The 27,268-nt window shown below is 36.3% G+C and overlaps 1 long non-coding RNA gene across 1 annotated transcript; it reads right to left on the bottom strand.

The window, feature by feature from the left end:
* Positions 1-239: 239 nt before the first annotated feature.
* LOC125661572 (uncharacterized) lies at positions 240-26,870 on the bottom strand. The gene is made up of 2 exons (XR_008797563.1): positions 25,475-26,870; positions 240-2,563 (listed from the first exon to the last, which is right to left on the bottom strand). It is a non-coding gene; the product is annotated as an uncharacterized LOC125661572 (long non-coding RNA).
* Positions 26,871-27,268: the final 398 nt, after the last annotated feature.

Here is a 27,268-nt window from a genome sequence, read left to right as displayed (position 1 = left end):
CCAGTTTTTGTTGGTGGACGATACAACTCAGATACAATGTACCTGGGAAGAGACCACCGACCTTCCGAAAGTAAACTGGGAAACTTTCTCACTTACCAACGCGAGCGGGATTCGAACCCGCGCCGACAGAGGTGAGAGGACGTGTGATTATGAGCGCGATGCTCTAACCACTCGTCCACGGACATGTTCATCTAAGCAACAGAGAAAAGATGATATTATATATGGATGAAGAAGACGTGTTATTTGTAATATGTAGCTTTATTGAGACAAAACTATATAGTTAAAACAAAATGGAACAAAACTTAACAAGTAACATGTACATATTGCTTTTAAAGATACCGGGCACTTTTGCAGGAAGAACAATTCATTTAACTTGTAATACTATTGTGTGAAAGTGGCAATATTTTATGCACTGCTTTACGCTCGTTCGTGTGCATCTAACCCGGTCGGTCGCGTTATTAAAATGTTTGTTTTTTTCTGGATCTGCTTCAAAGTGGAAACTTAACAAAATTTTGATTTTAGCCAGGTGTAATCCTGTCCTCAAGTAATTTAAATCATAGGCACTTGAATCAAACTCTAAAGACCGGAACAGAGAAAAATTGAGCTACAAATCCATCGAACGAATTTTCAGCGTCAAAGTAAACACTCCCAAGGTAAGGAGAGAGGTAGAGCGTCTGTGTCGTAACTGGGAGGTCGTGAGTTCGAGTCCCACTCGTGCCATGGCCGCGTCAAACTTAAGACGTTAAAATAGGTAGTGATTGCTACTCCACCAAACGCTCGGCATAAAAAAAAATGAGAATCACGAGTTTTTCGGATATGACCTTAAAAACGGAGGTCACGTGTCCTGGCAGGCGTTGGTTAGTTTGAGGACCGTAAGCATATACATCTATTCTAAATGTTGATAGTTCACATACAACTGGAGATTGCTCAATACTTGATGTAAAACGAACAAGCATGAAGAGGTCGAACGTAGTCGGGGTCAATCGTAACCACTCGGCTATTTCCGTAACCGCAAATAAACTAGTTTCGGAACTAAGAAGACGAGTGTGATCCAATATTGAGTCGAGACAATATCTAGATATGACGTCACAATATTTGATGTCATCATACCAAAGAGGAAGTCAACAGAAAATACAAACCTCTGAAACTAGCAACGTTTATCTCCTTAGTCTGCCCAGAGATACGGAACTTGGTGACAACCATGCACCACTGGCACACATTACATGGAAATCAACTAGCCACTCGATGTGACAGAGAAATTCATTATTCTACTTTTAAAGTCTTATCTTCACAAGTCAAGGGTTTCGTTACCTAGATCGATTAGTGAGAGGTAACGAATCAGTAACCCTTGACTTGTAGGGATGCTTAAGTCTATGAAATATGTAACTGTACGTTTGACATCGAATGAACATGACCAGCTTGGTTAATGCTAGGCTTGGATCTCAATATGTCCTTACAACAGGAAAAAACTTCTACATGTGCTTATGGTGTTACATGTAGAAGACCAGAATTCCGTACGATATCATTTTAAAAACTGCATCATATGCAGATTGTCAGGATTATCATCGCCTTGTAGAGATCTTTGATCATTCTATTGTGCAATTATCGTTACACTGTAGATTTTTCATTGTCTTCTTGTAATATTCTAATATCTTTGGTAAAAGTTATGTTAGTTTTGATCCATTGGGCCAAGTGTCTATGATTTTGATTTAGGCACTCTACATCCTTGTGCCCATAAGTATTTTCCCTTCAACAAATAACGTGACCTTTGACCTCTCTCTCCGCAGCATTTGGCACTTTCACTTGGAAGATTTCAAACATTTCCACGCGGCAAGCGAAAAACTTCAAACGATAACTCTCGTACTAATGCTCAAATTTGAACAGAAAATGATTAATTAAATGACATTATAGAGTATGACGAACATGGCAAAAAAATTTATCAACATCGTGCAATAAAACGTAACATAACGTTATCTTAGGTCATGTTTGTAAAATAACCGACAATTAATCGCTAAGTACATGTAGCATTTCTGTAATCTTGCATATTCATTTCTTTTTTAATAAGAATTATTTCATTCAATTTATCTGTTTCTTTCTTTTTTTTTCGGGGAAAAAAAGGGGGGTACATTTTCACATCCAGTCCGATGAAAAATCATTCTCGTCATCTCTCTAAATCCTTATATTTGTCTTAAGGAATAGAGAGAGTACGAGATAAGGCACGACAATATTGCATACACATTAGCATTGAGAAGCGACCCCCGCCCTGAATTCTTGGGACCTAGACACAGTCGATAGTAGAATCCTTGTTCAGAACGACACACGTGATCCGGATTACAACAGTCCTTTCTATCTGTGCACACGCCCCAGAATGGCGAGCAGCACTGGTAGTTGCTACCACAGGTTAAGTATTCCACACAGTGATAATCAGCGTAGCACGGCTCGTGCACGGTACTCCGTTTACACCGTGCACTGGTGCCCACGTGCGCCTGATCGCAGTTTTTGCTGCAACATTCCAGCCCGTCGTTGCAGTTCTCGTTCGACCATTTGCACAACTGATGAGAACCTGAATCAGAAAAAGCAACAGAGTTGATTAGTGACGACTCTCAACATTTATTTCAACCTTAAGGAGATTAGTGAATTCTTATCTAAAAAACATACCCTGTGTACCTTTGGTAAGAATTTCATTAAAATCCATTCAAACAATAATATGTTTTACGGCGTGACCGTGTTTGAGGGCGAAGCAAAACAAGATTTGGCATTAGTATCTATATCCAAAACAGGACAAAAACAACCCGAAGTTAGCACGCGGACGGAGCTGTATCAAAGCATCCTAATTTTGGACATTTGATCGGCCTATATATTGAACGCGGGAAATATAACGCAATTGATGTAAACAGTACATTGTGACGTCATATTCAGCGTCGTTATTTAGCAAATTTACAAACATAGCGTTTGAACCACAACAAAAAACATGGCGTTAATCGTGGAGTGATTATATATGATTAAGAAAATAAGATTTACATGCTTTTACGGATTTTATGTAACATCTCAGAACGACGTGAACTAGGGTAGACGAGATTCAAAATGGAAGAATTTATTTATTTAGTCCTCTTCGTGCTGGTCAGCACGTAAGGCCGTCACCAGAGACTTCCATGTTGGTCTGTCCTGCGCCCATTTCTGGACCTGTCCCCAACTCCAGTTGTTATCTTTCATTTCTTTCTCCACCGATCTTCTCCAGGTCTCTCTTGGTCTTCCTCTCTTTCTCTTGCCAGTTGGTGACCATTTCAAAGCAACCCTTGGGATGGAATTTGGGTACATTCTGCATACATGTCCTATCCACAGCCATTTTCTCTTTCTGATCGTCTGGAATAGAGGAGTGGTGTTTGTCCTTTTGTACAGTTCGTCATTTGAGATGGTGTTAGGCCAGAAGATGCGCAATATTCTGCGGAGACATCGGGTCTGAAATACATCCAGCTTGTTGGAAATAGACTTGGTTACTTTCCAAGATTCAGCACCATATAGTAGGACCCCAAGCACGTTGCTCTTGAAGATCTTAATTTTGGTGTTGGTGCTAAACTTTGTTGACCTCCAGATGTTCCGCAGAGCAGCATACGCTCCTGTGGCTTTAGAAATGCGAGCTTGTACATCTGCCTCTGAATCCCCATCAGTGGTGATCTTACTTCCTAGGTATGGGAAGTTGGTGACATCTTCTATGTTTGTGCCATTTAAGGAGATAGGTTCCTCTGATATGGTATTGACCTTCATGATCTTAGTTTTGGAGGTGTTTATATGAAGGCCAATTGTTTCAGCTGTTTTTGCGAGCTGGGTGGTTTTTTCTTGCATGTCTCGATGACGGTGAGATAACAGTGCAATATCGTCCGCAAAATCAAGGTCTTCAAGTACTTCTGTCATACCCCAAGTAATCCCTGTTCGTTTGCTTCTAGTTGTTTTTCGCATAATCCAGTCGATGCAGAAGGTAAAGAGAAGAGGAGAGAGCAGAGATCCCTGTTTCACATGTCCACGAGCTAATATTCGAATCGACGCCATTGGTACCAAACTTTTCAAGTTCCATAGGTATGGTTTAATTTTTCATTATTTTCCTATATTTTAAACATGTGTATACGTGTTACCTATAGGGAGAGCTCCGCTCTCACGGCCCTTCGGGCCGTGAGCGGGCTTCGCCCTCTATAATTGCGGGGCATTTAGTATTTATTTAGGACTCTACCTCCCTTCTCCTCCACTCAGTCAGGCAAGTTGTGAGGGTGTTCATCGAACCCGGCAGATGACATAAAACAGAAGGTAAATACGACATATAGGAGTAGTATGTCCCTCAAATAGTATCAAGTCTTGATGTGCAACGGAAACATTGACTATCATTATACGATTGATTAAATCCGTGATTTCCCATTGATGATGATGATGTTTTTCGCCACATTCAACATTTTTTCAGTTATTAGTGGCGCCCAGTTTAGAGAGAACCCAGATACAATGTAACTGGGAAGAGACCACCGACCTTCCAAAAGTGCATTGGTGTACCTCTCATCTTCCCAATACTGACAACATAACACACGAAGTCTTTGTTCATTACATCTCTATCATGTCATTCTGAATATCCACATCGTGTTATTCATAACGGAATATGCACATCGTGTTATTCATAACGGAATACGCACATCAGGTAATTCATAACAGAATATCCACATCGTGTAATTCATAACGGAATATGCACATCATGTATTTCATAACGGAATATGCACATCATGTAATCCATAACTGAATATCCACATCATGTAATTTATAACGGAACATGCACATCATGTAATTCATAACGGAATATGAACATCATGTAATTCATAACGGAATACAATGTATGTGCATTATGTAATTCATAACGGAATATGTGCATTGTGTAATTCTTAACTGAATATCCACATCATGTAATTCATAATGGAATATGCACATCTCCACTATGAATTTCATAACGTAATATTTACACTCATAATATCTTTGCCTTTACTATCGTTACAAATTGTGGTGATTGTCATTTCCTCATGAATGGGTTGCAGCTGCGATTAAGGCGCGTGTAAATCTTGATCAATAGACTAGTACAGAGTGTACGTCTATTTTAACGATTGGTAAATACAACAGAAATGAAAGGAGGATGTAAATGTGAATTTAAGTTTCATTTTTGAAAATACATGAGGGTATGAACTGCGCCACTTCACACCGACTAACAAGTATAGATCTACTGGCGGGAAATGTCACAGTTTATTTTCAAAAATGAAATATATTTCTTGACTGTATGATAACATTTTGTCAAATTGATTTTGCAGTTATCTCTGGTAAGAATGCTAACAATACAACCACTTCTGCGGTCACGTGACTTTCCTATTTTGACAAAACTATTTTCAATATTTCCTTCGAGAGAGAGAGAGAGAGAGAGAGAGAGAGAGAGAGAGAGAGAGAGGCATGTAACTGATGAAATTCTCAGGTAACGTTTATTTTTCTTTCACTTCATTTTAAAAGTTGACAACGAGCAAACATTGATAACAAAAAATGTTTCAGAAACAGGTGTGCTTCCTCAGATCCCGTGTTGCAAATTTCAAAAGAGTTAACTACATGTATAATTTAATTGATAGTAGTGAGAGGGCTAAACAGTCTGTGCCTGCTGCCCAGTCAACACTCATATGAAATAGCATTTTGTTCAAGTGAATGGAAGAGGGCCTACATAGGCTATGCCTGTTGCCCGATCCTATTGCGTTTCTCAAGAAAAAATGTTTAAATAAATGGTTCTCGAGATATTGAGCGGACAACATGTGGTCTACATTTACCAACTGACTGACAGGTGGAAAACAACGTGTCTCTCTTCTTTAAGGGAGGGCATAAAAATATGACAAGTATCCCTATTTAACAGCTTTCACGTGGTACTGTTCTTCATGTTCGATTCAATGTACGTTTATACATATTTCAGTGTGTGTATTCATACGCAGTCGAAGAAAAGTACACATAACCTGTGACGAAATAATCTCGAATCCATATTTTGTTCTAAATATAGACACACTATAATCTGAGTAGAATAAGTAAGCTTAATTAAAATACGACAGTCATGTCTAGCCGATCGATTTTACTTTCTGTGGTCATTCAATACATCTGTGATTTTTTTTTCCAGCGTTTAAATCTACTTGTCAGACAGGTGAAAAAAAATAGTCCGCGTTAGGCCAAGTAAAATTAATTAGTAGATTATCATTCCCGCCCGCCCCTCGAAAATCGTCCCGCCCTGATTTTTTTTATTTTTCAAAATTACGATTTCCGGATATTTTTATGTCCGGTCCGGTATCGTAAACGTATTTTGTTTCACTTTGCCTTTTAGAAAACCAAATACACATGTAATTATGATTTATAAAGCCTTTTCTCAATGAGAGAAGGCATTTTCGAGGTCAAGAATACCATGGCGAAAAATAAAAAATAAAATCCTCCCACCCGCCCCATTTTTTTGTGAAGTTTGAATGATAATCTACTAATTAATTTTACTTGACCTTAACTTAGAACTGGCAGCTTCTGCGCTTCGTTTTAAGGAACCCTTGGTACAGACGCTTTGCAAATATATCCATTCCCTGGAATTCCAGGGCAAAACTTTAACGCTACAAGCACTGTGGTATGGCTTGTCATGAAACAAAAAAAAAAAAACCTGAATCAGCAAGAAATATGGCTAATGTAGCATCCTATCTCCGTCGACAACCTCTCAACGAGAGGCACGTTATTTTTCAAGTTCCTTGTGAAAACAAGCGTTATGAACACTAATTTATTCAATGGTTGGCTCTTTCCGGAAATGAGACCCAGTCTGAGGAACATAAAGGTTGGTTTTAATCGTGAACTGCCAACACATTGCAATTACGAAATCACTTTCCAAAAGAATATTATATTTGTCGTTCGGATCTATTTTAGTGGTGCTGCGTCATCGTCCCTGGTATCAGATTACATGAAATGTCAAGAAAGTGGAACTCGGCATTTTCCATTCAGATTCAGAGCCGTAACGTAATAAAAACCCCGCATATATAGAATTCTCCCCTCGGATTGACGGGATTGAATTAACGCTGACCCCCGCAGAAAACGTTCCCATGTTAAGAGGTTTTCCTTGGGAAAATTATACCATGACGTCCAAGTTTCTTTTCTACATGTAGGAAAACAAAACGTAACATACAATATACCATAAATGAGAACACCCTCTCCCCCTACCCGCCTAGCATTTATCCAGTTTTAGCTTTAAGCATGTTGCGGGAGCTCCAATCTTTGATTAGTATGTTGAACTTTCAATGAAGCACCGCCAGGGTGCACATTCTTAAACGTCATTCTCAGTAAAAATCAAAGAATATGAAGATGTCATTCAAACACATGACACTGATATCCATAATTTTCTTAATTATGAGTATACTTTAGTATCTGATTGTGAGTAACAATTTAATTTATTATTTTGAGTGCTCGTGACCATGGCAACCAGACATGACCTAATAATGGGCATTTTCAAAGACTCGTGCAATTCCATGAAACATAGCATATCTAACTCCCAGATTCAAATGTATTGCCTTAAGTATCAAATGCTGGTAAATGTCTAAAAACAACCAATTTTGTGTTTTTTCGTAACGTTGAAAAACACCATTTCCCCCACTATGTCTTTAAAAAGATTTGGGTTTTTTTTTATAACATTTATACTATATAGTCTCTCTTGTCATAAAGAATCCCAACATGTGTATTTCAGAATATTGGAGTTTCCTAAATGAGAATATCATCTCCCCCTCCCCGCCTAGCATTTATCCGATTGGTTCGTTTATTAGAATTTTTGGTTGTTCTGGTATCTATTCCAGTATAGCTATTCTTGGTACAATGTATGAATTTTGGAAATTCTTATCATCAGATTTCGGTGGGGATTCGGGTCAGAATAGGTCCTCAGTAACCCTTGCTTGTCTTAAGAGGCGACTAAATAGGGTGGTCCTCCGGATGAGACCGTAAAACGGAGGCCTCGTGTCACAGCAGGTAAAACACCATAAAGATCCCTCCCTGCTCAAAGGTCGTAAGCGCCGAGCATTTGATTAAACTTTGCAACACGTCAATGGCAGTGGGACGTTAAGCAATATACAAGCAATCAATCAACATGGGGCCTCGGCCTCAAAAATGATATTTATATCTTAAATATATCACATACAAATGGACCGCCGCGATGGTAGAGGTTAGAGCGTTCGCCCAGAATGCGGAAGACCGGGGTTCGAATCCCGGCCGCGACAGACCTAAGTCGTTAAAACAGGTAGTGACAGTTTCATCGCCAAAAGCTCAGCATCAGGTGTGAATGTCACGGGTCCTCGGAGATGACCTTAAAAACGGATGTCCCATGTCACAGTTGGTGTGTCATGCTAAAGAACCCTCACTGCTCAAGGGCCGAGCAAAGGCCTAGATTTGAAGCCCTTCACCAGTCTTGGTGAAATCTCCATATGAGTGAAAAATTCTCGAGAGAGACGTTAAACAAGATACAATCAATCAAAAAATGCATTATATAACCGATGAAAAGCATATTCCATTTGATGTTGTTTTGAGGATAAATAAATGACAAACATCCAAAGACGTGGAACAGTTTTTAAGTTCTGAAGAGGATTTTTTCTCCTTTCCTTTTTATAACCTCAACAGAGGACATGCTAGTTTTGTCTTGTTACATGAAACAACAATTCTTTTATTGCAGTAGCAGTGTAAAATTACAGTAATGTCGAAAGAGAATCTTGTCTTGGTCCGGAAAACATTTTTCATGAGCATTCAGTGCTACAATACCGGAATGGTTTTCATCCCCCGTTTTAGCAACGCCCATCTAATCATCGAGCATTGATTGTTCAAACATCAGAAGAGATGATGACCACTTAAACACAACGCAACAGAATATCAAATCTAGCAATGACACCTTAACTGATTACTAAAGAGATTAAAACACGTGGTTGGATATCAACTCGCATCTTTGGGTTTTCTCAGGCGAGAAGGGAATGTGACGAAGGTTATTTTGAAATGTATTTGACGACATTTTATTGTATTTCTTTGGACGCGAATTTGCCATTTGGGCGTTTGTAGACTCATACAATAACGTGCTATTTGATATCATATATTTATTCTTCCTCTCAGTTGCTTTTTATGTGTCATTCCATATTGTCCACTTAACTATAGACGCCACTAGTTATGTACAGCTGAATGGCTACATATTTTTACCTCATGTATGAAAGGTGAAGATAGATAACGAACAGTGATCAATCTCAACTCCTATAAAGAATACAAAATTAAGAGTTGGGCAAATACGGATCCCTGGATATACCAGGGGTGGTATCAGGTGCTAGGAGTGCCAGGAAAAAATGGATACACTTCTGAATTAAAAAATAAATAAAAAATTGAAGGGATTGGGGCATTTTGTTGTCAGATCTTTGAATTATTCTTTTAGAAATGGTAAGTTATCGGTCACTCAAAGACAAGGTACAGTGTATGATAGTATGTATACCGAAACCTGATAAGCCAAAACAATATTATTATTATTACTTTAGGGCCACTTTACAGAAAATGGAGAAATCTAGGAATAAGTTTGGTTTGATGTATTTTAATTTTGGAATAAACTTGTTAATTGTTATGCGTATAATGATAACATCACTCGAGAACAATTGTCTTCTAGTGTTCTGTGGTATAACGAGAACATAAAAGTAAATGATAAAGTAATATTTTTGAAGACATGGAGTGAAAATGATATCAACTTTCTTAATTCCTTATTAGACAATGGTGGAAAAATAATGGAATACAACAAGTTTACATTTACATGTATATGGATAACAATGTAAAACACCAATTTTTAAAAGAATATTTAAGTGTAACCAAAGTAGTAAAGAAAATAATGAAACATCATAAGATTGATCAACTGAGCAAATTAAGAGAACCTTTCATTCCAACACATTTCATTCCTTTGATTTTAGATAAAAATGGAAATAATTTTTTTTTTTTTTATAATACTCTTAATGATAATGAAGTAAAACCTACAGGCCAATTAAAATGGAAAGAAAGGTTTCAAATTTTACAAGATGAATAGAAAAACATTAATACGAATGTATTTTTATTAGTTAAAGAAAGAAAAATACAATGGTTTCGATATCGTGTTAACCATAGGATAATAACTACTGACACACTCTTAAAAATTGTTCACGAGTCGGATACAGATCTATGTACATTCTGTAGACAACAAAGAGAAAGTATATATATTTGAACATCTATTGTGTGAATGTGAACTAGATCAAAATATTTATAAGGAACGTATATGAATGGATCAGTAACATGTTTTCTTTTGATGTTGTAACTTGTGAAAAAAAAAATGTGTTGAGAATGAAATTAGTAACATTATTAATTACCACCTTAGATTTCATATATATTGTTGTAGATATCAGAACAAAACACTTGTGTTAAATAGCTTTAAGCTGACTTTGTCAAATGTACATGTATACAATATAGAATTGAAATTAGCTATAAGAAACAGCTCTTGAATTTTTTCTGAAAAAATGGATTTTATTCGAGCAACTTAGAATACAATAGAATAAAATTTTATGAATTTATGATGCCATATGTATGAATATTGTCAAGTACAGTGTCACAATTTAGTAAATTACATGTAAAGACTGTCATTATAGGGCTGTCCTATACCTTTAAACTTTGGCCTACTTTATATATAAGGATTACATAGCAAGAGTACACTTTGTTTTCATTCTGTCCTGTCCTCTTTTCTTCTTTCTTTATTTGTGAGTGATTGTTGTATACATATTGTTTTACATATTAATTACCCCATACCCACTGGTTAGGTTAGAATGGGGTTTGTAAAATCATAACCCAATAAATGCCAATAAACGACATTTACTCACTAAAAAAGAACTTCGTCATGGAACCCTAGAGTGGTCGATCGCTGGCCGAGCGGCGGGTGCCATAACCACCAGGGGACAGTAATACCATGACGTCGGTATAATTATATTCTACACTTCGAGTTTTTGATTTGCCGGTATATCAGTTTTTTTTTTTACTTCCTGTCGATACTTGGAGCCTGTTGTTGATAGTAGTAAACAGTGTCGTGATGTATGTGGTAGACTGTAACTAATATTCAGATAAATGATACATAATACAGCTGTTTGATATACATCTGTAAGAGCCTGACCCCCACCCCTTTAATGTCATGTTTAAATGTTGTGTCTGTTTTATGTGCTGTGAGGAATTAAGTTTGTCTTATAGGGTTTTATTTTCACACTCAATTAAAACAAATTTCAAACCCAGACCAATACTTGTTTTTATCTTGGATGGACCTTGTGACATGTACGCATGCACAAGATTAAAAGAAATTTGTTTCAATGCAGGATGGACGTCCAGTTAGTTTTGGTGTACAACCCCTTCAATTTGAATCAAGCGCGATGAAAAACTCGACAGAGATACAGTGCTACGTAGCGTTCTAGTAAGCCCCGCCCCTTTCTTTTATTTATTTAAACTATATTTTAATTCACAAAGTGAATGGGATCGGGCAGCAGGCATATCCTATTTAAGCCCTCGCCCCTTTCTTGTTCTTCAAGCACGATAAAGATCCCTTCCTGCTCAAAGGTCGGAAGCGCCGAGCATCGACCTAAATTTTGCAGCCGTTTTGTCCTGCGGTTTACTCTCATTGATTCAAACTATGCTCAAAATAAATAAATCTGCAAGAACGAACCACGGGTGAATGAGACAGGATTTGTTTTCTCAAGGTTAACGACGATGAATATTTACATGTGCTCGTGTGTGATAAAATGTTATGTATACTATGTAGTGGTTTACAATACAAATATTATAAAGTTGTGCAGTGGATACATTCCTAACTCAACACTATACAAATATCATTTATACACTTGATGGAAAGTGTCGATAACTTAGGAGAGCTTTATTAATTGTATTAGTGTCGGGAGACATTTCCTGTTGGATTCGATTGAATCGTGAAATCCTGCTCTATCGACGAGCGGACCAGGCGGTGATAATTAAATCTTTGTGTGACTGAAATGTTGTCTACAGGATTATTTTTTATCGTAATGAACTTTGTTTCAGCAAACATTTTATTTCCGTACCAGAAATTGAAGTGAACATACAACCCATTATGTAAATTTTTTTTCTGTAACAGGAATTGATATGAACATACAACCCGATACATAATTTAATTTTCTTTTCCCCCTTTTCTTTTATGTCCCTTAGATAATTTTCACTCATATTGAGACATCACCAACTGTAGGTGAAATACCACCAATTTAGTTCTATGTTTGATACTCAGGGCCGTAGCAATGAGGGTTATTTAACAGGCCAACGCCTGTCGCGACACGGGACCCCTGCTTTAGGTTCTATCCGAATAAGACATGTGCTTCATACTTTTAAACACTACACCTTTGACGATTCATAGCGTCTTCGGATGAGATCGCTAAAACCGAGGACCCATGCCACAGCAAGTGTGGCACGATAATCGCCGAGCATAGGCCTTTTTGCAGCCCTTCACCGGTAATGGTGACGTGTCCATATGAGTGAAAAATTCTCAAGCTTGACATTAAACAAAATACAAATGTACAACCAACCAACCAACCAAAAGTAATCAAACTTCAGATGTAGAGATTGGTAGTGATTGCTCTTTCGCCAAACGCCTGGCAATCACGGGTCTTTCAGATTTGACCTTGAGAACGGAGGTCCCGTGTCGCGGCAGGCGTTGGTATATTAAAGAATCCCCACTTTTACGACCTGTGAGCTAAGCATGGGTCTAAATTTGTGGTACTTCACCTACAGCTGGTGATGCCTCAGTATGAGTGAAAAATCTAAGATGTGACGAAGAACAACCCACCAAAATTACTATCTACACTAGGTTGTGTCCCCTGTTCAATTTGAACGTTAAGGTTCAGATCAAATATACAGGGACGACTCTTAATTCTGAGATTAAAGCTGAAAACTACAAATATATTCTATATCCATTATATATCATTACAGTGTTAACAATATACATGTAACTTGTAATGATGTATCATATTGGCATGTTTCACGATTAAAAGACAATATGTTTGAAAACGCATTTTAATTTTAATTTAAAATATTAGTAGAAACATATTTCAACAGTCTTATCTAAAAGCTGCATTTCTCAAATTCTCTGGTCGTTTGATAATGATTATAATTTGCAATATAACCTGTCATTATGTCCAATGCTCTCTTGTGTGTTTTTGATACCAATTGTTAGACCGTTCTTTTTATACCGAGTGATAATATAGCATTCATTCAAGAATTAATAAGCGGGTGTGGCCGATCATTAGGGAATGTCCTAAACTCTGATGTCCCTGGAGTCCGTCTTTGTCCTACTTTTGTTTTCAGTTTTTGTATTCTCCATAGGATTTATGAGATTATTAATCCATTATTGATCCATCTCTATAAGTAAGTAAGTAAGTAAGTAATTTTTATTTAAAGTCGGAACTATATACAGGTGAACAATAAACAATAAACATGAGCTAAGAGCTCTTTAACCGACTATATAGCATTAAAAAAACCCACAAAGCACTAATGATATATAATTGCATGCATAGACATAAAAACAGAAATTTTAAATAAAACAGGACGCATACATGTATACAGACATCACAAGTCATGCATACATATACACAGGAACTATCTTCTTATTTGAACAATGATCTTAAATAGTTATTGTATTCCTTATTACATTCGTTCACTGTAGGCCTCTTGATTTCCTTTTTCTAAAGGTCAATTTAAAAGTACATAATTTGAATATGATAACGGTATATTTTCAAACAAGAATACTCTTTATATCAAGATATTTTTGCCCGTACAGTTTGAAATAAAAGAGTAATAAGATAAAGAAAGTGTATATTGTATAAGGCTAGGCCTACTGTAGACAGACAGTAATTTTAGAGTTGTGAGAAAATGGCTAGTCATGAAGACGTTAAATGCAGCAAACTTCTACAGGAAATATGAAATTCCAAACGTTGGTTTGCTCCAAAGCAACATCTATGAAATTAATGCTTTCAATGTCTTCAGTTACGGCGTTTAGAATGAACTCCCTGGATTTTACAATTAGCATTCACATACAGACAAGTCGGGGCTCTTGTATCAATGATAACCACCAGCGCGATGCATTATAACGATCGTTAAATATTGTATATTATCCCAAAGGCATCTTCAATATTAACAATGAATTGTAAACACGCTATATCGAGGTGCATTTAGCGTTGGATAAATATGCTCTCTAGGGATTTAACTATCGAAGAATCTACTGCAGAATCTCGCTCGAATGTTGTCAGACACAGATTTCATTCCCGTGGTCCATTTTTCATTTAATCAACCGTTCGGACAACGAATAATGAAAATCTATAATTTGCAGCTAATTCTGTTCAGTTGTGTCTGGTGTGGATATCAAAATAGGTATTACCATGTCAAAAATCTTATGACGTTAACCTTCTAAATTGCTTCATAGAAACTACAGACATGGGTGTTGCTAAAACGCGGAACGGAAAACAGAACAGAAGACGGAACGGAAAACAGAACAGAAATTAAGAATTAGAATGATTAATGTAGCTAAGATAACACCAAAATCGAAAGAAAATATTTTGTTATGATTAAAATTAAAATGTTAGGAATTTGTTTACAAGCGGTAAAACAATTTTACCTTAAAGCTGTATGACCCGATGTTCATGTATTATTTTTGTACATAATTACTTTAAAGCAGATTAATTACTTTATAAAGTTATCAACTTTCCCTTAATTACATGCTTGAAAACATCTGCATGTAAAATTATTTAGAAAGTAAATATAGTGGGTACATATAGAAATCATCCCATAATAGACGTCTATAAATAGACCCACGCGCGTCAGGGGAATCCCAACATGATATATTAACTCATACGCAACTGTCTAGTTTTAAGGCTGAAAGAACGTAAAAACAACGAATTAGTAAGAGATATTTGATATTTTTATTTCTATTAAACTTATGGTACGGTACTGTTATAACAAAATACACAGCTTTACATAGATAAGACCACCGATGATCTGAAAGTTTGAACTGGTCACGTGACTGTCACTTGAAATGGCAGAGTGACGCGGTTATTTGTAAACATCGATTTAAAAATCAAATTATTTGGGTTAAAACAGGTGAAATAATTTATGATATGTCGCACAGTCTCATAACTACATGTGTGCGATGATTTGATAGCGTTTTTACGAGATGGAAAAATAATATTGTAATTCAGACCATACAGCTTTAAAATTTTGCATCATAAATTGATTAAGCGAAGTTAAACGTATAAGAATTTACAAAGCGATTCACAGATAATTTGCCTCAAATCCAAATCCGTTCATATTGTCAATGAACAGCTCAAAAGTGTTGGTTAATTCTTATATTTATATTCATTTACTAAAACACCGTTTGTTTACATTGCTTCTATTTTGTTGTATAAAACGAACTCCTAACCTCTGTCACAGTCGTAATTGTGACGTACGTCAACACATAGACATGACGTCACACTTTGTCTCACCCTGCCTTTGATCAACATTGCAAGGTGCACTGTATTTTGGAGGTAGGAGACCGCAAGATTGGGGTGATAATCCACGTAAGTTCACAATCTTAATCCGAGGTGTGACTTGCGAGATCTTTGTAACATATACATGTATTTTTTTTCCCAAACCATTACGCTCTCTCAGTCACGTGCTTTAAACTAATTCATAATCCGTTCATAGTCAATATGAACGGATTATGTCGCATGCCGAAATTGGTTGGTTCATAGAGGAAAATGCGATTCGTAATATAAATATAATGTTATACTCAACAAATGTGAGATATTGTACAGTGTTATACCCAATTAATGTGAGATATTGTACAATGTTATCTAACAAATGTGAGATATTGTACAATGTTATCTAACAAATGTAAGATATTGTACAATGTTATACTCAACAAATGTGAGATATTGTACAGTGTTATACCCAACAAATATGAGATATTGTACAATGTTATCTAACAAATGTGAGATATTGTACAGTGTTATACCCAACAAATATGAGATATTGTACAATGTTATCTAACAAATGTGAGATATTCTACAATGTTATACTCAACAAATATGAGATATTGTACAGTGTTATCTAACAAATGTGAGATATTGTACAGTGTTATACCCAACAAATGTGAGATATTGTACAATGTTATCTAACAAATGTGAGATATTGTACAATGTTATACCCAACAAATGTGAGATATTGTACAGTGTTATACCCAACAAATGTGAGATATTGTACAATGTTATCTAACAAATGTGAGATATTGTACAGTGTTATACCCAACAAATGTGAGATATTGTACAATGTTATCTAACAAATGTGAGATATTGTACAATGTTATACCCAACAAATGTGAGATATTGTACAGTGTTATACCCAACAAATGTGAGATATTGTACAATGTTATCTAACAAATGTGAGATATTGTACAGTGTTATCTAACAAATGTGAGATATTGTACAGTGTTATCTAACAAATGTGAGATATTGTACAGTGTTATACCCAACAAATGTGAGATATTGTACAGTGTTATACCCAACAGATGTGAGATATTGTACAATGTTATCTAACAAATGTGAGATATCGTACAGTGTTATACCCAACAAATGTGAGATATTGTACAGTGTTATCTAACAGATGTGAGATATTGTACAATGTTATCTAACAAATGTGAGATATTGTACAATGTTATACTCAACAAATGTGAGATATTGTACAATGTTATACCCAACAAATGTGAGATATTGTACAATGTTATACCCAACAAATGTGAGATATTGTACAGTGTTATCTAACAAATGTGAGATATTGTACAGTGTTATCTAACAAATGTGAGATATTGTACAGTGTTATACCCAACAGATGTGAGATATTGTACAGTGTTATCTAACAGATGTGAGATATTGTACAATGTTATCTAACAAATGTGAGATATTGTACAATGTTATACTCAACAAATGTGAGATATTGTACAGTGTTATACCCAACAAATGTGAGATATTGTACAATGTTATCTAACAAATGTGAGATATTGTACAATGTTATCTAACAAATGTGAGATATTCTACAATGTTATACTCAACAAATATGAGATATTGTACAATGTTATCTAACAAATGTGAGATATTGTACAGTGTTATACCCAACAAATGTGAGATATTGTACAATGTTATCTAACAAATGTGAGATATTGTACAATGTTATACCCAACAAATGTGAGATATTGTACAGTGTTATACCCAACAAATGTGAGATATTGTACAATGTTATCTAACAAATGTGAGATATTGTACAGTGTTATCTAACAAATGTGAGATATTGTACAGTGTTATCTAACAAATGTGAGATATTGTACAGTGTTATACCCAACAAATGTGAGATATTGTACAGTGTTATACCCAACAGATGTGAGATATTGTACAATGTTATCTAACAAATGTGAGATATCGTACAGTGTTATACCCAACAAATGTGAGATATTGTACAGTGTTATCTAACAAATGTGAGATATTGTACAATGTTATCTAACAAATGTGAGATATTGTACAATGTTATACTCAACAAATGTGAGATATTGTACAGTGTTATACCCAACAGATGTGAGATATTGTACAGTGTTATACCCAACAAATGTGAGATATTGTACAATGTTATCTAACAAATGTGAGATATTGTACAATGTTATCTAACAAATGTGAGATATTGTACAATGTTATACTCAACAAATGTGAGATATTGTACAGTGTTATACCCAACAGATGTAAGATATTGTACAGTGTTATACCCAACAAATGTGAGATATTGTACAGTGTTATACTCAACAAATGTGAGATATTGTACAGTGTTATACCCAACAAATGTGAGATATTGTACAGTGTTATACTCAACAAATGTGAGATATTGTACAGTGTTATACCCAACAAATGTGGAGATCATGTACAGTGATATGTAAGAAATTGTACAGTGCTATCTAATAATTTTGAGACATTGTACATTGTTTTTTCAAACCCGTGAGACATTGCACATTGTTATTTTACACACGTGAGACATTGCATATTGTTATTTTACACACGTGAGACATTGCACATTGTTTTTCACACCCATGAGACATTGCACATTGTTATTTTACACACATGTGACGTTGTACATTGTTTTTTCACACGGTGAGATATTGTACATATTGTAATATTTCACACACGTGAGATGTTGTACATTGTTATTTCACACACGTGAGATGTTGTGCATTGTTATTTCACACATGTGAGATACTGTAGTGTTATTTAACACACGTGAGATATTGTAGTGTTATTAAGAAACGTAAAATATTGTATTCTGTGTTATTTAACAAATGTAAGATATTGTATACAAATGTGGCCCTTTATGCCAAAAATACCAATAGTATTAGTTGAATGTGGCCCCGTGTATAGAAAATGTGGCACATTATATAGACAGTTATATAATAAATGCGGCTCCTTATTTATAAATAGTATTACTTTAAATGATACTTAAGTAGAATGATTTCTTATTTCACTAAAACTATGATTTGAGATTAATTTCAACTTTCATTTCAGCTACAAAATGAAAGTAGCACTAAGTAACCCTTATTTTATTTTCCTATCTACTCTTTTATAAGTAAACATAGCTGTCCATCATTTGGATTGTCTGGAGCCAGAAAATTAGCAAAATTCGTCATAAATGAAGACGGCTAGACGTGACATATTGCCACTCCATTGCCTTTCATTAAATCATCGATTGTTTCGTTTTCGTTGTCCATTTGCGTAATAAGCACTAACCAACAGATCGGAGAATTAGTGCACGCAGGTCAATATTTCACTCAGCACCAGAGAATGGCGACCCTCTGCAAACATAAGACACGGTGAACATCGATAAACTTAAACACGATGTACAGTCTCATTGTTAATAGATCTAAGCCATCCCGACACGAGCAGACGAGGATGGAAATCATGGTCTCGTCTCCATTACCGGACCTGGATTTCTCGAGAGAGAGATTTTTTCGAGAAATTCAAGAACCTCTGAACAAATGTAGAGTGAGGCACCCAGGTATTGCATCCCCACCACTTTGAATTTTTTTTAACAAAAATATTTAGTTTTGTTATTCTAGGCCCTTCTCACAGATCCTTTCCCTTTTGGGCGGAACAAGTAAATGTTAAGTCGTATCGCCTCTTTGTTCCCGTGGAGATAGAAAAGGTCCTCAATACCCTTCGCTTGTCGTAAGAGGCGACTAAATGGGACAGTCCCTCGGATGAGACCGCAAAAACCGAGGACCCGGGTAACAGTGGGTGTGGCACGATAAAGAACTATCCCTGCTCAAAGGCCGTAAGCACCGAATATAAACCTAAATTTTGCAGGCCTTCACCGGCAATAGTGACGTCTTCATATGAGTGAAAAATTCTCGAGCGGGACGTTAAACAATATTAAATCAATCGCTGCTTTGAAAACCTCCTGAACCCGCCCCTCTATTCAAAAGGCCAAAGGTACATCCTTGGGTTGAAATTTGGTCTAAATTTTTGGTACTGGTGACGTCTTTTAATTTAAAGTGTGAGAAAAGTAAAAAAAAAAAATTAAAATAATTTTTTTTTTTAAAATGATACTATCATTTTCTCTATCGCTTACAATTTGACACATGTATACCGTTTAACGGGGGGTTTTTTTCCCGCGGGGTGATAAATTTGGCTTGTTTTCCGCCAAAAATTTCACTCGCCAAATATGCACCCAATGCGACTTCAGTATTTCCAAGAGAGATAACTCTTCCTTGTCCGCCAAAATTTATTCCGCTAAAATTATTAGCAAACATTTGAGCCAGCAATTCGCCATGTTGTAGATCCGCAGGGGAAAAAAACACCGCTATAGGGTATTAATTTGAAGCAAAATTGAAATTAAAACGACCATGTATCACGAGTGATCATTAAAAAATCCTTAACGGGACGTAAAACAAACAGTAGACAAACAATGCCCTATTTCTATCAACGTTAATTGCTACTAGGTCCACACCACGAATTCATTAATTTCCTGTCCAATTTTGCTAACCAGGGATATTTTTTTTTCCTCCAAAAAACGACTATGATAATTAAATGTGCTGCTTTAAATACTCTTGCCTTCTTACATTAATCTCTTTACTGTCTGTGTCGTACAGCTTAAAACATTGTAAGATATTCAATGTCGTCATTGGAAGTACGATTATGGTTGAAAGATGTATTTCATTCAGGATTAATATTAGCTCAACAAAATGATCTTCTTTGCAACGGATCATAAACCATCAAGGAGATTAGAACCGATGTTGATGACAAGCATTTAATGGGGATTTTGTGTCAAACTTTTGACGACGCCATTTTAGTCAAAGGTCATTGTCTGCCTATTACTAAACTTATCCTAAGCAACAAGCCATCAAGAGAAGAATATGAGAAGAAGAAATAAATACTGGGGATCTATGGTTGTTGTTGTTTTGTTTTTTTTCGATGTTTTCTGCCACACTCAACAATTTTTCAGTTATATGGTGGCGCCCAGTTTTTATTGGTGGAAGAGAGAACCCAGATACAATGTACCTGGGAATAGACCACCGACCTTCCGAAAGTAAACTGGGAAACTTTCTCACTTAACGGCGCGAGTGGCCGTGTGATTTTGAGCGCAATGCTCTAACCACTCGGCCACGGAGGCCCTTCTATGGTTGGTACTATTTTTGTTAGGATATAATGCCGTAACTACGGATTTGGGACCAACGAAATCCAACAAATTCTAATTCCCCTGAAATATAAATATCAGTATTATCGATGACAAATACACAACTTTTACATGAGCAAATACGATTGATTTATCATATGTATATTATTTAACGTCCAGCTCGAGAATGTTTCACTCATTTGGATACATCACCACTGTCGGTGAAGGGCTGCAAAATTTAGGCCTATGCTCGGCGTTTATGACCATTGAGCAGGGGTAGGGGTCTTTATTGTGTCACACCTGCTGTGACACGGGACCTTGGTTTTTGTAGTCTCATCCGAAGGACCGTCCCATTGAGTCGCCTCTTACGACAAGCAAGGGGTACTGAGGACCCTGATCCCTACGGATCGAGCAAATATGAAGTTATACATACATGTGTACATGTATTACTAAAAGGTTTGACATTTTACACAACCATCAGTATTAACACCAAGTCTTGTTATCTCGCACCTGTTTTAAACATGAACTTCCGGTCAATGATTTTTTGGTATTTGTATAAATGTGTACTTCCGGTAAATGGTTGGTTGTTTTAAACATGAACGTCCGATCAATGAATGGTTGGTTGGTGTGTGTGTAAATGTGTACTTCCGGTAAATGGCTGGTTAGTTTAAATATGAACGTCCGGTCAATACTTGGTTGGTGTGTAAATGTGTACTTTCGGTAAATGGTTGGTTGGTTTTTAAAAACATGAACTTCTGGTCAGTGATTGGTATGTGTGTGAATGTATACTCCCAGTAAATGACTCGATAGCATACGTGTGCTTCCGGTATCATGCACTCACTCCACATGTCTATGTACAAAGAGTTAACGTAGAAGAGTATTTAAAATGACCCTTGAAAGTAGATTACGATCCCCATTCCTACCTTTATAGACTGTCTGTATGCGTATAAATCTACGTCCCATTCGAGAAATTATCACCCCTATTGAGACGTCACCAACTGTAGACGAAGTACCACAAATTAAGACCTAGATTTGTATGCTAAGCGCATGGGGCCAAGGCCTCCCGCGACAAAAGACCTTCGTTTTAAAGGTCATATCCGAAATGCCCATGATTTTCAAATTTTAAATGCCGAGTGTTTGGCGAAGGAGCAATCACTACCTATGTTTGTGAGCGTTTAGAGTTAGATGAGGTCATGGCACGGACGGAGACTATTATAGCGAACGCTCGATCTGGTACGGCTTATGAAGTAATAAATCAAAATCTATTAATTACAGAGAAAAAAAAAATTGAAAATTTTATGTAATTTGATTTATTAGATTGCCTCTTGATTTTGTCTGAGATATAATTTAATAAATCTGCATAGATATTTTTCTTTCTGTGTGTAAATCGATAACGGATTTCCGGTTTGTTGTAGCGTGTTCAATAAATCCAGAGTTTATTCGGACAGCACTAATATTTCTCATTTACCGCTGAACAGGGAAATACAATTATGGTTATGGGTTTGCAAATACAATTACTTGGTCCAATAGATTTCTTATCTTGTCAATAAATTGTTTTTGTTGTCACCGTATTTATCAATGACAAACATCCTCCTCATAGGAAAAATAATGTGTAATGTTATTGTATTTGAAGTGAGGCAATTTGTTTTCTCTCCAAAATTGAAATCATTGGACAAATCAACAATTTGGCACAGTCACACTCGTTTTATACGGACAAACTTATAATGAAGAGTTCAGTAAACCAAACGAAACTGCCTATGAGAACTGTGAAGAGATTGTTGTGTTGATAATTAGACCATAGTAATTGTGTCGCTCCTATCGTGATTTAGAATAGCGTTGGACTATGCGACAGCTTCGTTTTATCTTTCGAGGGACAAAAAACTCGGATTCTCACAGATTTACGCCTCCTCCAACCCCAGAAAGCTTTGGAATTGCTTTATATATATATATATATATATATATATAAAGCACTAAATAATCACAACTAGGTACTGAAAATTTTCGCCCCAGCCCGGGGTCGAACCAGCGACGTATGGCACCCACCGCCTAGCAAGATTGTCAAACCAGTGCGTAAGTCCACTCGGCCACAACGACTTCCCTAAAAAGGAAGCTTTGTTATGCTCCTAAAGCGCTACTTATACACACTGATGCAATCCCACACAGTCGCTGTGTCATTCAGTGTTTAAGATATATATATATATATATATATATATATATATATATATATATATATATATATATATAAGAATAAGAATAATAACAGTCTGTTGGAATTTCCATGGGCACTAATTGTGCTCCTTTGTTAGCTGACCTGTTTTTATATTCATATGAAGCAGAATTTATTCAAAAACTTCTACGTGAGAAGAAAAATTCTCTCGCTGTGACCTTCAATTCGACTTTTAGATATATCGATGACGTTTTGTCTATTAACAATGATAGCTTTCATTCATATGTCGATTTGATATATCCCTGTGAGCTCGAAATAAAGGACACCACAGAGTCGTCCACTTCTGCTTCATACTTAGATATTTTATTGAAAGTAGACATTAACGGCAAACTGACAACTCAACTGTATGACAAACGGGATGATTTCAGCTTCTCCATCGTCAACTTCCCACATTTATGTAGCAATATTCCATTATCACCTGCATATGGTGTTTATATATCTCAACTGATTCGATATGCAAGAGTTTGTTCTGGGTATAGTCAGTTTTTAAATCGAGGTAAGCTACTGACAAACAAGTTGATGGTACAGGGATTTCAACAGTCTCGATTGAAGTCAGCATTTCGCAAATTCTATGGTCGTTATAACGATCTAGTTCGTCAATACAACCTCGCATTGGGTCAAATGCTGTCTGACGTGTTTCATACCGATTGTTAAGCCGTTCTTGGCACACTGATTTGACTGCGGATAACTCCGTTTACCTGATCAGGATATGGGGCTCACGTCACGGCGGGTGTGACTGGTCAACAGGGGATGCTTACTCCTCCTAGGCACCTGATCCCACCTCTGGTGTGTCCAGGGGTCCGTGTTTGCCCAACTATCTATTTTGTATTGCTTGTAGGAGTTATGAGATTGATCACTGTTCGTTATCTTCACCTTGCATAAGCACGAAAACCAAAAAAAACACTACTTTCTTAAAGTGTCGGAACTAAGAAGATGTACAAGGCCAGTAAAGAAGATATTACGCGGGTTGTGTCGAAAATTTGAGTTTTAAATAACCAACAGTGTCGTGGCCTCTTCAGTGCTTATATATATATATATATATATATATATATATATATATATATATATATCCTGGTTAAACTACTCAGTGTTAAAAATACTAAAGAACTGATTAATGTTGGAAAATTTTTACAGTTTGCTACTAAGCTACGAAACTATCATATGGTGTGATATCATTTGTTTAATCTAAATTATACATAGTTGTAACATTGTTGTCTACTCACTCTCCATAATGCCATTTTTGTTTGTTTGTATAAATGTATTTATGTATGTGGTATCCACTGAGCCTGGGGCTCACGGAAATAAAGAATCTGAATCTGGTGCGATACCAACACAGAACCCCGATCTCCTCGTGCAGAGTTTTATCAGACATACTGAATTACGAGATTTGAAATAAACATACTGTTTGCCTGTTTTGCTTGATTCTTTTTTTGTTTTTTTTGTTTTTGTTTGATGATATGTCTCGGGGTGTAGGTTAAGTATCATACATTTGTTTAACCTATTCATTGCGCCTAATTAGGCGATAAAAGAAAGGTTGTTTTTCTTCGTGGTAACACCGACCGTGACACATGACTTCCGTTCATTTCGGAGAGATCCGTAACTGTCATTGCTATTATCAGACGCATGGCGAAGGAAGAATCTCTGATAGATTTCACGCGGCGCTGAGATTGGGAATTGAACAGGGGATTGATTTTATCTTGTTTAAAGTCTCTTTCGAGAATTTTTCACTCATATGGGGGCGTCATTATTGCCGATGAAAAGCTGCAAAATTTAAGCCCATGCTCGGCGCATACGGCCTTCGAGCAGGAAAGGATCTTTATTGTGCCACACCTGCCGTGACACGGGCCCTCGGATGTTTGCGGTCTCATCCGAAGGACCGCCCCATTTAGTCGTCTGACAACTGAGGAACTGACTATCCTGAACGGTGATGTAACGCTAACCATAGTGATATGTTTGTCTTGTTTTATCCAATGATAGTGGATTGGATTATCAGGTTTTTAGAAGACCAATCGAAAACTGGTCGATTCGGAGTAAAACACAGACATTGATACTATCAATTTTCGTTTTAGAGAGCCTTTCCCGATCGTATCATTTAATGTGCAAAAAATGGCTATGATTAAGTTATACATATAGAGACGCGATTGGCAGAACCTTGTCTCTATACCCAGAATCTGATAAATCGTTCATTGCTGTGAATGACTGTTTCATGTCAGCGATTTCCATTTTTACTGAGCATTAATGAATGATGAACTGCCCCTTCCTATACCCACGGCCATCCTATCAATCTTCTCAATTTCTCAAAAAAGTACGTTTCCATACATTTCATCAACGTATTGATTTATATACTATAAAAGGAACGATCAGGGGATATAACGAGAGACATAACAAATCTGTTTATCTGTCATTAGCTAAATCATGTTGCATTAAGCATGCAAATAAATAAAAAAAAAAATAATATTTTCAACTTACCAGGAATAAAGATCGTCAGTAAAATGTTGACATAGAGAGCAGAATTTAAACAGAACACACTCCTCCGTAAATAATCCATAGGTCTGTTTATGCAACACACATTTCGTCCTGTTATTCCAAAATCACTCCTCGGCCCTCATATTCTAAATGTCACCACGTGGTACGCAAGTGTTGTGAGTATTTTAAGAGCACTATGACAGAATAAAATATCTATTTTCAAAACGGTAGCAGTGAGAACGACTTCCACAACGAGACACCCTAGACTCCGTTAATGTCCAGGTTAATTTGCGAAGAACACGTAACTCCGAAGTTTCTGTTCTTTGAACATCAATAAAACAAGATTGCGTTTGGGAATTAAATTCTGCTCTTTGCACGGAATAAAGCTTTTTGGTTTCGTCTTTTATATAACAAAATGATTAGATATTAAAATTGGCTTGTTTTAAGGTGACATTAGACTTGAAAATAAAATGTTTTCTTTTCGGACGCTTTCACTCACTTGAAGAAAAAAAAACCCCAAAACAAATCCCAATATTTTGGCTAGTGTTCAGAACGTGCACACAAAATTCAGTAGTTCCTACACGTTAAATATTCATATTCTGCACAAGACTTAACAAACAAATATGCCCTTGGTGTCATCCCTCCTTAAGTTTTCAGAAATCCAACCCACACATACATCCGTACACGGTTTTTAAAAGTGTACACTGTATTTAAGCGAGAAATCACAGCGTTTCGTGTATGTTGAAATATCACGTAATTTAAGGACTACACGCAACTTGTATGGTGTTTCACTGGCTGATGATTAAAATCCGATATTGACATTTAGAAGCCACTTAACATCTCCATCGGTGTTTCACTTACAGAGTACATATGTATATATATACGTAGGGTGGACTCTAACGGGGATGCGTGATTGACCCATTGTAATCAATAGTTAATAAGCCAGTCGTTAAAGCCCGCCCGAAACAGCTGCTGGGATCCCCCCTTTTTTTTTTTTCAGAGTTGAAAACAGAAAACTTTAGCCACCTTGTGCTGAACAGTGGCGTGTCTTTAAAACATTATATTCTCTCGCTTACGTAAACCTAGGGAAGAAACACCTTAACTGAACCGATTTGTTCATATCCAAAGTTTTTATGGAACAATATGACAAGACCTTGCAGAGTCCGACACAATTTGATATAGCAAGAGTAAATATTTGAAAACTCGGGCAGACGTGTAATACTTTTTTATGTTAACCGATCGATATTCCCATTCTCTTTCCACATTGTATAAAATCATCAACTGACATCATGCAGGGCGTAGTGGTCAAGTATCGAGCATTCAAGGGAACGGTAAAAAAAAAAAAAAATCCCGCAGAGATCAGTGTTGCTAGTGTTTTATGAATTTTTTTATCATTTTCGATAGTAATTCAACTTTTTACTCTAGCAATTCTAAATGATCAATGTTTCTATAATAGTGATCATAGCAAATCAAATTTACTGTTTTGCAACAGGAAATCAAGGAAGTGTTTTACTATAGTACATATTGAAAATGAAAGTAGCATTGTACGCTTTTACTGCAGTACATTTAATGAAACTGAAAGTAGAATTGTACGTTTTTACTGTAATACATACATGTTATAGGGTGCTATAGAAGAATTGTATGTTTTTTCTATATTACATTTAATGAGACAGAAAGTAGAACTGTACGTTTTTATGTAGTACATGTACATTTAATGAGACAGAAAGTAGAATTGTACGTTTTTATATAGTACATGTACATTTAATGAGACAGAAAGTAAAATTGTACGTTTTTATG

Source organism: Ostrea edulis, chromosome 8, assembly GCF_947568905.1.
Source record: "Ostrea edulis chromosome 8, xbOstEdul1.1, whole genome shotgun sequence".
NCBI lineage: Eukaryota > Metazoa > Mollusca > Bivalvia > Ostreida > Ostreidae > Ostrea > Ostrea edulis.
Note: the sequence above shows the minus strand (reverse complement) of the source record. Positions and strands in the feature narration are given on the sequence as shown.